The following is a 14264-nucleotide window of genomic DNA, read 5'->3' on the forward strand; positions in this document are numbered from 1 at the left end:
ACGAAAAGTCGATGAACCTAAAATTACAAGCAGAAACAAAAAGGATTCTGTTGAAGATGTTGTTGGTTTTCAATTTGAAAACAGTTCTGGTGTCAACTGCTATGCTAATGTAGTGGTTAATGTTTTGTTTTCTCTAGAAAATGTAAAAGAAGAGATTGTGGTCAATTCTGATCAAAGATTTTGCAGTTTGTTAAATTCTGTGTTAGAGAAATGTAGCACTGATAGAAGAAACATAGAAAGTGTGTCTGAAATTCGAAATCTGTTAGACAGATGTTCAGGCCAAACACAATTCTCTCAAAATATTCAGCAAGATTGTCAGGAGTTTTTAATGTATATGCTTGATGTATTACATGCTGAAGGTGTAGATGTAGATCAGCTGTTTGGGCTTTCTTATCAATGGCAGCATGACTGCGAGAACTGTATGGTATCAAGTACTACTAGTGTAGACTCAGAAAGATTTATATATTTAACTTTGCCAGACAGTAAATCAGTCTCCTTTAATAAGCTAGTAAAAGCAGCTGATCACAACATGGAGTGTAGCCAATGTAAATCTGAAATGATGTCCACATTATTTATACGAACATATGGCCAGTATGTCATTTTAATGTTCCAACGATGTAGGCCTGATGGAACAAAATTGACAACTTTAATTAAAAATTTTGTAGCTTCGCAGTTGTCAATATCAGGAAGGACTTTTGTAACTGCAGCAATTATATACGATGACGGCCCTTCAATAACATCAGGACATTACACAGCTTATTTAAAGTCTAGAAATGGCTGGTCATTCTGCAATGATTCTGTTTTAATTTTCAAAAAAAAATTGCTGTATGACCTTAAAAACTCTTACCTGGTGTTTTTAAAACCAAAATTTTAGGGAAATAATCTCTGGATGTGCTCTGTGGAATTTCAAGAAGTTCTAATGGCTCCTACACAATTTGGCCTTGAGGATAAGTGTAGTTCAGAGACATAACTTCTAACCATAGGACTGGACGTCATGGAGAAATACGTGCACTTTGAATGAGTTCAGAAAAACTGTTTCTTTTTATAAGCTAATTGAAGCAGCCAATCAAAACATGGAGTAGAGGGAATGTAAGTCTGCAATGCTGTCTACTGTTTTACATTGCTTTGTGATTAAAAGTGATGTAGAGAATTAAATAATTGTAGTAGTCATAGAGGTAGTGTAAGTCTGCTTCATAGTAAGCAGTATCAGTGTCATAGGAAATGTAGAACATGACTGAGCAAGAAGGGGAAGATATTACTATTCCAGGATTGTGAAAATGATCTTCAACATTTTAATTCTGAAAGTTGCGGAAATGCCAAATGACGGGATTGGCTTACAAGAAATCCAAGAGTTATAAATGGCTCTGACCAGATTTGGCCTTGTGGAAACTTGTGGTAGAGAGCAAGAAGTCATTTATTGCATGTAACGTGTTTTTAAAAACGATGGAGATTTTCTTTCAGAAAGTGGCGGGCTGAAAGTAATAACAGCACAAAAGAGTGTAAGCTGTTCATAGGACATCCTTGGACGTCATGGAAAGTAAGTTAACTTTAAGGAGTTCTGAATTTTGATTTCTTATGTTGTATGGGTTTTTTAATTACAATCATGTTGATTGTGTTTTTTTTTCCCCGCTGTTATATGATGAATACCTTCAAGTCACTGTTTTTAGTGAATTTTGATACATTCTGAGAACAGCAAAAATAAACCATTTAACATGTATAATTAATTCTGTACTGTTTGCATTTATGATGTATATGTAGAACTGTGTAGGAGGCATGGAGAAGGTGAGGCTTCTGTAAGTGTCAAAGTTGTTGCATGCAGTGCTGCACTTCTGCGTATTCTTTCATATGCTAGACTACATCTGCACAATGAGATACCTAAGCAAAGAAAACACAAGTGATGTGATTGTGAAATGAGCAAAATAAATTGCACGTATTTCAATTACATCACCTGTGTTTCCTATCATTACGAATCACATTGTGCTGATCAAGTTTAGGTCTGTCCAGGGAAACATAGGAGGTTTGGACTTTGTTGAAGAGTGCAGTGGACATGACTCACTTCATTGGTAGACCTTCACATGTATTATCTCCTCTGTACTCTTCAACAAGTGTAAATCTCATCTGCAACCCTGAGTAGGCCTCACCTCAAACAAACCTCTGGATAGTAGACATCTTATTGGCATCCTGAAGCAATTATTAAAAATTTTAGTGTCTTGCGACACTTTTCTGAAACAACAGCAATGCAAAAGATGCACCATGTTTTAAGATAGGCCTCACTTCATCTGCATCAAGATACTGTTAGTTTAAAATGTATATCTTTAGGACTGTGTAGGGGGCCTGGAGAAGCAGAAGCTTCTGTAAGTGTCAAAGTTGTTGAAAAACTGTTTGTCCTTCAATCTTTTCCCTTGTCTTTTCTAATTTTTAAATACATGTTTTAATATTTTTCAAATGTTTGTTCTCTCTTTCACAGATTGAAAGTATAAAAACAAAAAGTGAGTAATTTAACGACAATTATAAGGTAAATATTTTGTACTCTTTTCGTTACATTTCTATCACATTTAACTACTATTAGTTCCACTGCTTCATTTCTTTAACCCTCAGTTTCCTGCCTTTGCTACTTCCCTCATTCCTTTCTCTATTACCTACTTACTCAACTCCTTCCACTCTTTTTCTCAGTCCCTCTCTTCTCATAGTTCCTCACTCTTGTTCACTCACTCCGTCTCTATTACTCTTAGTGTATTTGACTGATCACTCTATCACTACTTGTTCATAATGCTTTCTCTGTGTAGTTGAAGCACACTAAGGGGAATATTATGAACACAGCCAATAAAATTATTGCTCTTTTTATTGGCAGAAAACTGGTGCAAAAGTGGTTTTAGCGGCAGTTTTCTGCCACAAAAGCAGCTTTAGCGACACATTTCTGCCAATAAAAGCTGCAAAACTTTTATTGCCTATGTTGATGATATGGCTCTATGTTACTTACATTTCTTTGCTGTTTCAATTAATCTTTTTCTGTTATTTTTTGTTTTCTGTTTTCTACTTTTTCTCTCTGTTATTCCTCATGTTTTAATCTTATTTTGAACATTCACTCACATTCTCCAAGAAACTCTTCTTTGTTAATGTTATACTCTCTTTTTTTTTCTTTCACTTCGTTATCTATTTTGTTTTTCACAATTATACCCTCTTCTGTCTTTTCTTCGGTAAATAGATCTATTAAACAGTATCTCTTCTTTACTCCCTATAGCTGTCTTTCTTTTAACATCACTCTCTGTTTACTTTCCTTATACTTACACTTTTTTTTTTTTTTTAATTTTTTTGGTTAGCTCCCGGTCCGCGTACCGAGAAGCTAACCCGGGAGCGAACCAAAAGAAATAGAGCTTGCCAGAGTGCTAAACATTCTAGCAATTTTTTTTGAAAGGGAAGGTAGTTCTGAAAAGAACTTTTTTTTTAATATTTTTGTTGTTTTATATATTTTTTTTATTTTTTGAACATTTTCTGTTTTTTTTGTATTTTTTGAACGATTTTATATTTTTTGGGGGTTTTTTTGGGGGGGGGAAACAACAAAAAACAGGCGTTGAAAAGGGCTCAACAGGAGCAAAAAAAAATTACTGGGGGCGGTTAGGGCAATCATGGTGTTCATACGCCAGGTTGAGTGCATTGATGCTCATGTTGCCACAAGCTAATAATGCACGACAGTGCATACATAAGTGAATCATGTGCCCAAAATTTTCTTGAATATTTGGCACAGTTTCCCGTGCCTCTTCTGGTGTTAGAGAAATCGGTATTGTTGGTCTGGCCACAGGAGTTGGTCTTGGATTGTCAAGCATATCCCTTATTTCCGCCCGGCTGTAATTTAGTGGATGCTTCCTTGTCATGTGCCTGTGCATTGTGTGATTTCCATAGCTATATTTTTTGTCCGTCCCTCTGGACAATTGTTCTTTGCATATGCGGCAGGTGACATACCTCGCATTGACTTTTTTTTGGCCACGAGGGATCGAATAAAACTGCCAGATGAAACTGGCTTTCTTTCTGGAAACCCGGGGCACCTCTTCTAAGAACTGTGGTTCTTCTCCCTCCTCATCCATTTCTTCATCTTCCTCCTCAGTGTTGGTAATGACCTGGGGAGGTGGTCCTCTCTTCCCATGAGGAGGTGGAGGTGGTGGTGGGGGTCCACCAGCTGAAGCTACCAATGAAGCCATTTTCCAACAAGCAAAATAGGTCTTCCTCTCACAATGATGAAAGTCAGAGTGAGGAAAGAAGGAGGGGTTTTCATCATTTGGGAAAAACAATACTTCTCAACCAATGAAAAGTGTTATTTTTAGGTCACCTGACCTAGCCTTACATCATTATGAAACCAAAAGTGAAATGAACCAATGAAAAGTTTTATTAACAAGTCACATGACCTCTCACGCTCATGTTACGCGCTGCGGAACGCGCCCCGGTTAGCTTCCGGGTCGCTAAGCTTCGCGCCCCTGTCCGCGCCCCGGGACACTTCCGGGTGCGCTAACGCGGTACGTCACAAGACGCATTACGCGGCAACGCGATACATCGCGTTTTCGCGACGCGCCGCGGATCGCTTCCGGGGAGCTGCGTTTCGTGCCTCGGTCCGCGCCCCGGGGCACTTCCGGGTGCGCTAACGCAGTACGTCATAAGACGCATTACGCGGCAACGCGATACCGTCACTATGTTGATTTTTTACCGGTTCGCCGACCGGGTCGCGGCATCAAATTGAGCTAACGGGAAGCTTCCCGGTCCGCGGACCGGGAGCGAAACAAAAAAAATATTTAAAAAAAATTATTAATAAACATATAAAATATATTTTTGGATTTAAATAAGAATACATTTTACAGCTATAGATATTTGCTATTAAAAAAACATTGAAATTCACTGAAAAAACCATAGGTTATAAACCATATATAGTTAGGAATTAGCATTTAAAAAACCTTATTTTACTCACACAAAACCATTGAAATTCCATATATAGTTAGTTGCACTAACTATATATCGCGCACCCGCAATCCACTGCTGATGATGTCACATATTACATCATTCATGACATGGTCAGTGACATCACTGATGACATCACTGATGACATCTCAAATGACATCACTGATGACATCACTGATAACAACATCCAGTGATTTTATGTTTCTGTAAAGTTTAAATATGTCTTACATATTGAAGAATGAGTGGATGTATAAGTGTCTGGACGAAGGATTTAGTAGGTGCATGACTGACTGTATGAGTGAGTGATTAAATGTATCTCACTGAGTGCATGGGTTAGTGACTAAACTGTCTTAATTTGTGCATCATTATGTCTGTTGTTCTGTAAACTGCTGCATGTGTTGATCAGTAGCTATATGAGTAACTATATGGGTTATTGATTGATTGTCCAAGTATTTGTATGGGAGACTGAGTGTGTGTGTGGCTGGCTGGGAGGTGTGTGACTCTGTGCAGATCAATGTGTACTTATATCAATGATTGTATAACAAGGTAAGTATGTGTTAGTATATGTTTGAAAATGTAAGGTGCTCTATGTTTAACTGTATAGACAAGAAAATGGAAGTGTGATTGATTCTTTACAGGACTGACTAGGTGTGTGAGTAACTCCATGGATGAGTGGCAGAGTGTGAGTGTCTGTATAGGTGTATGAGTGCATATGATAGTGTTGTAAAGATGAGTGATTGTATGTATGAATGATTGTATGGGTGAATGAGTGAATGTGTGTGTAGACGTAGGAATCAGTGAGTACATATGTAGTAACTAGTATTGGTGTGTCAATGGTTTCAAAAATTATACTCTGTATTTAACACTGGGTGAAACAGAGGTTATATTAAAATGTGAGGAGATGCATTGTATTGTCACATGAATGATATCATCAGTGATGTGGTCATTGATGTCAAATGAGATGTCATCAGTGGAGTCATCAGTGATGTCATTTGAGATGTCATCAGTGATGTCATCAGTGATGTCACTGACCATGTCATGAATGATGTAATATGTGACATCATCAGCAGTGGATTGCGGGTGCGCGATATATAGTTAGTGCAACTAACTATATATGGAATTTCAATGGTTTTGTGTGAGTAAAATAAGGTTTTTAAATGCTAATTCCTAACTATATATGGTGTATAACCTATGGTTTTTTCAGTGAATATATATATATATGTATATATATATATATATGTATATATATATATATATATATATATACATGCAATGCGATCCAGACTTGCCACATCCACTGGTAAGTCAACAATAGGTATGGATCACCAGGTGTAGTTTTTACCAATGCAGTGATTTATTTCATAGTTCAAATTCATAGCAACCAGTCAGTACATGGTCAGTGCCCAGCAAGATGCGTTTTGACCGTTAGCGCACGGTCTTGATCACATGACGCGCTGTTAACTTGAATACGTTTAAGTAGTGACCATCTACCACACCCATAAATTATTAAGCAATACCTGTAGCAATGAACATAGACAACAGACTACTATGTGAATACATAGACCCATTGAATACAATTAATGTATAAGTTCATATAAAACCAACAATGGTAAAATAGAGGTTTAAAAAATCTAGATTGTAATACAAGGATACCTTCAGCAATTAATACCTACTGCACTAAATTTATACCATAGTGATTTATTATACGCATGGTCCTAAATGTAGATAACTTTTTTTGTAATAGAAAATGTATATAAAAAACCTCACAGTGCATAGGATTAAAGTGCTGCTGCTAAAATGTTACATGCTATCAAAAGTGCTGTTGCTAAAGTGCTATAAATAAAGTGCAAAATTTTGCAAGTGAAAAAAATCCATAACCTAAACAAATATAATAATCGTGAAGCTACAGAAGCACTTGTAAAATGTTAATGTGCTAGCGCACCACGAATACAGTACGATACTAAAACCATTATGTCATATGGTCTTCAAAGTATAGATGGGATCTAATGTGGTTGATAGAGCTACTACAAAATAAATCCTAATAGACCACCATCTATATGCCTTCACAAACATAAGTGGTCATTAAAAGAACTTCATAATGCCAAGGTTGTTGACCAGGAAAGGGTCATGAACTACTGCAAAAGAAACAATTGATTGACGGAATGCTGACAATGCAAACATTCACCCCCAGTCACAAGGATCTGGGTTAAATCCATCATTCTTTTGCTCACCACAACACCCCAGTTTGGACCCAGCCATATGCAAATCAGTCTTGACCCTGTTCCTTGTGGGAACAGTCCAGTCCGAACTGCCAAGCCAGGTCCTCCCTCATGTACCAGTGGCACAAACAGTGAATGAGGCTGAAACAACAGAATACCACATGATCAGAATAGAATTAAAAGGCAGGTAGAAAAGGGTATGCAAATAGTAATGAAAAAATACTGTGTAGGAGAAAGTTGTGTAAGTCTTCCCCAGTATTTAACCAATTTGGCATCCTAGGGTCAAGTTGTAAAATAAAGTGTGATTCAAGTTGTCGTAATTGTCTTTCTCTGTTGCCACCACATATGGATTTGGGAACAGCCCCTATATCGAAGTACTTAAGGCCACTAAGATTGTTCTGATGTACTAATTTAAGGTGCCTTGCCACTAGGTAATTTGGATCAGAATTCACCTCTGCACGAAGATGTTGTAGTATTCTTTTGAATACTTGGAGGTTAGCGCTCCCCACATATTTAAATCTGCACATGCATTGAAGCACGTAAACAGCGTGGTCAGTGCAACAAGTATAGGATAATTGGATCTTAATGGGTTTGTTGTCAAATGCCATTGTGTATTCTGTAGTATTGATACCAAAGGACAGGCTCGGCAAGAGCTACACTTAAAAAATCCACACTTAGTGGACAGCCACATGTTTGAAAGGCTAACTTCTGGACTGCTCTTGACAAGTGCATCCCTCATAGAGGGTGCACATGTGAAAGCCAGAGATGGCAATTCATGTAAGATCTGAGATCCAGTCACATCAGTCAAGACAATTGACCAGTGAGTATAGATGATCTTCCTAATTTGTTTCTCCTGCCTACTGTGTGCAGTGATAAGTCTGTCCTCCTGGGGAGGATCGATCACCGCAGCCAGAATCTCCAACGCTCTCATCATGATTAACACTAAGGCAAACCTCTCTGGTGTGACTATTAGCTCTACAGAGAGTTTTGTTGAGGTCTTTGATGTTATAGCCCCGCACTGTAAAGTGTTGAACTGCTTCATTTTGACAGGTTTATAACTCACTGTCAGTGCTGCATATATGGCGGATTCTCAAAAATTCCCCATATGTCTGGGGTGGGAACTCTTAGCATGGAGAATAGAGTTGCCCGCCGTACTTTTTCTATGAAGGTTTGTGTGTACTCTACCACCCTCAAGGTATAGCTGCACGTCCGAAAATTCTGCACTGGTATTGCTAATCATTGCAGTAAATTTTAGATTAGATGTATTGGTGTTGATAGAGCTGACAAATTATTCGGCTCATTCTATGGAACCTTTCCACACTACACACACATCATCCATAAATCTCCACCAGTGTTGGACCTGAGCATCAAACATGAGTTTGTGTTGCCCTTTGAGGACATGCTCCTCCCACCAGCCCACATGTAAACATGCGTAGCTAGGGTAGAAGCATGCCCCCATAGCCGTATATAGGAAGGTATAAATATATCCCATAGCCCTATTTAGGAATATATATATATTCCATATAAAAAAACACATTTGTTCAGTAATCTGCAACAGGCCACACCACATTATATATAGCATTCTTTTACATTTTTGAAACAATCACAGGATGATGTCTTCAGTGATGTCATTTGAGATGTCATCAACGATGTCATGAGTAATGTCACTGACCATGTCATGAGTGATGTAATATGTGATGTCATCAGCAGTGCATTGCGGGGGCGTGAGTTATAGGTAGCTCAGCTAACTATAACGGCCGAATTTCTCTGGTTTTGGACAAGAGAAATGTCCGACTAACTATAACGTTCCTGAAACCTGTGTTTTTTCCAATGAATATTTTTTATATATATATATATATATATATATATATATATATATATATATATATATATATATATATATATATATATATATTACCTACTGGCGGTCGCCAGTAGGTATATATAGTTAGGATTTTTTCTCTATGGGATTTTTGAAAATTCTATGTCTAATAACTTTGGCGTTTGTGGACGGAATTGGCTGAAATTTTCAGGAAAATGGAACATTTTGTTTCTGAGCAGCTCCCGAAAATTTGGGGGGGTTTCGTCAAGGGGGGGCCGAGAAAAAAGGGGGTCCCAAAACGTGTTTTTAACATTGAGTTTTCCATAGGGCGGTTGGCCTCACTTTTAGCCCGAACGGCTGAATGGATTCCACGAAACTTGGCAAAATTGTAGATATTGTTTGCCCGATGTGCCTTTGCTAGGTCTCAAGATATGTGGTCCTGTGAATTTTGAGTAAATTAGGTTTAAAAAAAGATATATATCTAGAGCCGCGCCCGGTACGCGTACCGGGGAGCGCTTCAGGCGCGCCACGCGACTTGCGCACGGCAAGCTGATTGGTTCTCGGGTGTCTGTAAACATTCGAAACAGTCCGCAGCGGCAGCCATCTTGTGTCTCGGTGGGATTGAGACACAAGAGGTGGCAAGAATCAAAGGGGGGAAATGAGCAAAAGGGGGCAGGGTACACCCCCCTGACCCCCTACTTTTGATGTGTGGGCCATAAAAGGCTCCCGCGGGTGAAAAAAAAAAAATCAATTTTCGCGGGGGGGAGCGCCCGGTACGCGCACCGGGGAGCTTACGGGGGAGCGTACCATGGAGATTAAAAATGACAGACTTTTTTTTTTAAAAAAAAGCTTCTTTTTATAAATTGGAGGTAGTTCTGAAAAGAACTTTTTTTTTGATTTTGTTGTTTTATATATTTTTTTTTGTTTTTGTTGTTTTATATTTTTTTAGACTTTTTAAAACAATTTTATATTTTTTTGGGATTTTTGTCAAGGGAAAAACAAAAACAGGGATTGCAAAACTGCTCAACAGGAGCAAAAAAAATTGAAAATTTAGGGACTGGCAGAGCAGCGGTGTTGCTGTTTCTTTAGGGCAATGAGTTCAACACTCTGCTCCCCATAGCAGAGCAGTTCGTCACACTCCGTGCACAAAAATTTGATGCCTGCAAACACCGGCTGAATGTTAGGGACCATTCTTCCACGGGGTGGTCCCGAAGGTGTTGCTCCACCAGTGGAGGTGCTGCCGCCATCTGTTGGTACATTCCGTGCCAGCTCTCTGACACTCTCCCTGGCAAAGTTGTTAGGGTGTCTTCTTTTCACATGCCTGATCAAATTAGCATTCCCAAAACTATATTTTTTCAGAGGATTGCCTCTGGATAAACTACTCCCACATATTTTGCAGGTTACTTTGGGAGCGTTGACTTTTTTCTGTCCTTCAGGGATGTCGTAAAATTTCCAGATGAAATGGGTTTTTTTCTTTTGCTGAGGAGGGTCCTCATCTAAAAATCCATCTGAATCACTGCTGGATGACTCTCTTGCAGCCATTGCTGGAGATCAGAAAAGTAGGAGATAGAGTAGACAGAACAGCTCTTGCTCTCTCCAAGTACAAAGCAATAGTGAGAGAAATGGGTGGGTTTCACACAATTTGGAAAAAAAAAGTTCTGAACCAATGAAAAGTGTTATTTTAAAGTCACATGGTTTGACGCGCTTACGCTACGCGCCCCGGGGCGGGCCCGGGCGTGTATCGTAAGCGCATCGGGGCGCTTACGTTGCGCGATCGTATGCGCTTCCGGGTGCGCTTACGCGGTGCGTCATAAGACGCATCTCGCGGCTACGCGATACGTGTCTTATGACGCAAGGCGTGGCGGCTACGCGATACGTCACGATGTTGTTTTCGTTCGCGGCAATAGCGCTTCCGGGACGCGTATTAGTACGCGCCCCGGGGCGCGCCGCAAGATTGCGCTTACCCGTGCGTTCACCTGTCCGCGCCCCGGGAGCTTACAAAAAAAAAGTATTAAAAAAAAATTATTAATAAACATATAAAATATATGTTTGGATTTAAAGAAGAATACATTTTACAGCTACAGATATTAGCTTTTAAAAAACCAATGAAATTCACTGAAAAAACCATAGGTTATAGACCATATATAGTTAGGAATTAGCATTTACAAAACCTTGAAAATTCACTGAAAAAACCATAGGTTATAGACCATATATAGTTAGGAATTAGCATTTAAAAAACCTTATTTTACTCACACAAAACCATTTAAATTCCATATATAGTTAGTTGTACTAACTATATATCGCGCACCCGCAATCCACTGCTGATGATGTCACATATTACATCATTCATGACATGGTCAGTGACATCACTGATGACATCACTGATGACATCTCAAATGACATCACTGATGACATCACTGATGACATCTCATTTGACATTACTCATGACATCATTCATGTGATGATACGATGAACCTCTTCAGACTCTAATATAACCTTAGATACACTCAGTGTAAACAGACACTCACAGACTGTCACTCATCCATGGAGTTACTCACACACCTAATCAGTCTTGCAAAGAATCAATCACACCTCCATTTCCTCAACTATATAGTTAAACACACCTTACTTATTGAAACATATAATAACACATATTTACTCTGTTATACAATCCCTGATACAAGTTCACAATAATCCATACAGCCACTCACACATTCACTGGCTCTTATGCACAGTTATTTATATATGTCAACTACCACATGTACTGTGTTTTACATATGTACTTACTTTGACATGTAGCACTGAGATATCCATTCACTCACCAATACACTCATGCACACAGTAAACCGCCCATACAGCTGTTTCCACATGCACTTTTGAAGCCATACATCTAGTGAATCAACTGCTCACACATCTATGCACAGAGTCATTCACCTCCCAGACACCCACACACACACTCAGTCTCCCATACAAATACTTGGCCAACTAATCAATAACCCATATAGTTAGTTATATAGCTAATAATCAACAATTGCATCAGATTACAAAACAACAGACACAATGGTGCACAATTTAAAACAGTTTAGTCACTAACCCATGCACTCAGTGAGACACATTTAATCCCTCACTTATACAGTCAGTCATGCACCTACTAAATACATCATCCAGACACTTATACATCCACTCATTCTTCAATATATAAGACATATTTTAACTTTACAGAAACATACAGTCACTGGATGTTATCATCAGTGATGTCATCAGTGATGTCATCAGTGATGTCATTTGAGATGTCATCAGTGATGTCATCAGTGATGTCACTGACCATGTCATGAATGATGTAATATGTGACATCATCAGCAGTGGATTGCGGGTGCGCGATATATAGTTAGTACAACTAACTATATATGGAATTTCAATGGTTTTGTGTGAGTAAAATAAGGTTTTTTAAATGCTAATTCCTAACTATATATGGTCTATAACCTATGGTTTTTTCAGTGAATATATATATATATATATATATATCGAAATCCACACCTCCTCCAAAGACAAAGTGCGAGGCCAGAGCAGGGGAACACGAGGAAACACCTTTATTCCATTACAGAGGTGAGAGAGCATAAACACCACCCACTCTCGGCGAATGCATTTCGGCAATAACTTCAGCCTTCCTCAGCACCAGTGGTATGTTTCTTCAGGTATAGGGCGGGTTTCACAGATAAAGTATCTTGCCCTTTGCTGATTGGTCGTGCATCGCTCCGCCCCCAAATGTTAAATGCCTATCATTGACATCTCTGGTAAGTCACTCCATGTTCTGTGACTACCAGTCCCAGCATGCACGGTTGTTGGTAAGCACGCTCGGGCGATGTTGCACAGGGCGGGTTGGTGCTACGAAGGTGTCGGCTCCCCATGCCTCATGCTTTTGGAACACGGTATTCCCTCAGGTCCATATATATATATCTATACCTGTGAGCTGAGCTGTGCTTGGGGCCCATGTCAGATTTCGAGTGCCTCTTGTAAAAGGAATCCAGGCCAGAGCATGATGTTTACAGGCGGTGTCCTTGCCGCCAAGAGTGCAACACCCCTGACGGACTGGGGGCCACCGGGGATGACATCTACTATCTTCGAAATGTGGAATGTCTGGCAGAGGATGAGGATGCGTTTCCTGACTGGGGCTCATTTGTGAGTTTTAATTCAGCAGAACATTGCTCGTACTTTACCTGAACTGCAACTCCCAGCATTAAATGCGCAGGCTTATGTAAAGCAGCCCATAGAGGGCACGCAATAAAGGAAAATGCCGAGCAGCAGTGAGGTGGTGTGTGCGTAATTTCTCTGCACTACAAGCCTTTGAAAAAGAAGTAATTCGAAACGCGTCAGGCTAAAGTTGTGGAGCTGTGAAAGGTACAGAAAGGCAACGCTCTATACCTGTGAGCTGGGCTGGGGTTGGGGCCCGTGTCAGCATTCGAGTGCCTCTTGTAAAAGGAATCTAGGCCAGAGCATGATTTTATATATATATATATATATATATATATATCCAAGCTCCGGTTACACCATTCAACGAGTCACTCACAGAAGCGGGTGCTGTCACACGACGGTGTCCGTGTGAAAAATGCAAGCTCCAGAATCCTAAAAATACCCAGCCGGGTTTAAGGAAAAACAGCACTCACGCATCTAGCAGCATGTCATCAAAGGGCTTTATTCAGAACAAACGCGTTTCAGGAAAAAATCCCTTCGTCAGTGTTCACATCGGAAACACTCTATGTGGTCCATAGTTACTTGCAGCCTCAAGAAAAACAAACAGGTACCTTAAAAGATGCAAAAGGGTTTTTTCCCTGTGGGAAATGCAAAGCCTGTACAGCCAGCAAGAGAACGTTAACATATGTAGTCCCTGGCTGTAGAGATGGCAAGAAAATTGACAAATTCATGTCTTGTCACACGGACCATGCGGTTTACTGTCTGTCATGTCCTTGTTTATTGAGATATGTTGGGAGTACCATCAACCCCGTCAAACTAAGGGTGCTCGAGCATATGAGAGCCATCACTAATAGAGATTTCACGTATCCGGTGGCTCGACATTTTGCTCTGAAGCACAAGAGTGACAGGAATCTCCTGAGATATTTTTGCCTAGATTATGTAAGTGAAAATCCTAGAGGAGGCAACAGGTTACAAACACTCAGGAGATTAGAATCTCGATATATTGTTGATCTAGAGACAAGGGCGCCAAAGGGCCTGAACATGGGTGAAGAACTGGCATCACACTTAGGATGATGAATCAGTAGTAT

The sequence above is a fragment of the Lissotriton helveticus genome, chromosome 2_1 (assembly GCF_964261635.1).
Source record: "Lissotriton helveticus chromosome 2_1, aLisHel1.1, whole genome shotgun sequence".
Classification (NCBI taxonomy): domain Eukaryota; kingdom Metazoa; phylum Chordata; class Amphibia; order Caudata; family Salamandridae; genus Lissotriton; species Lissotriton helveticus.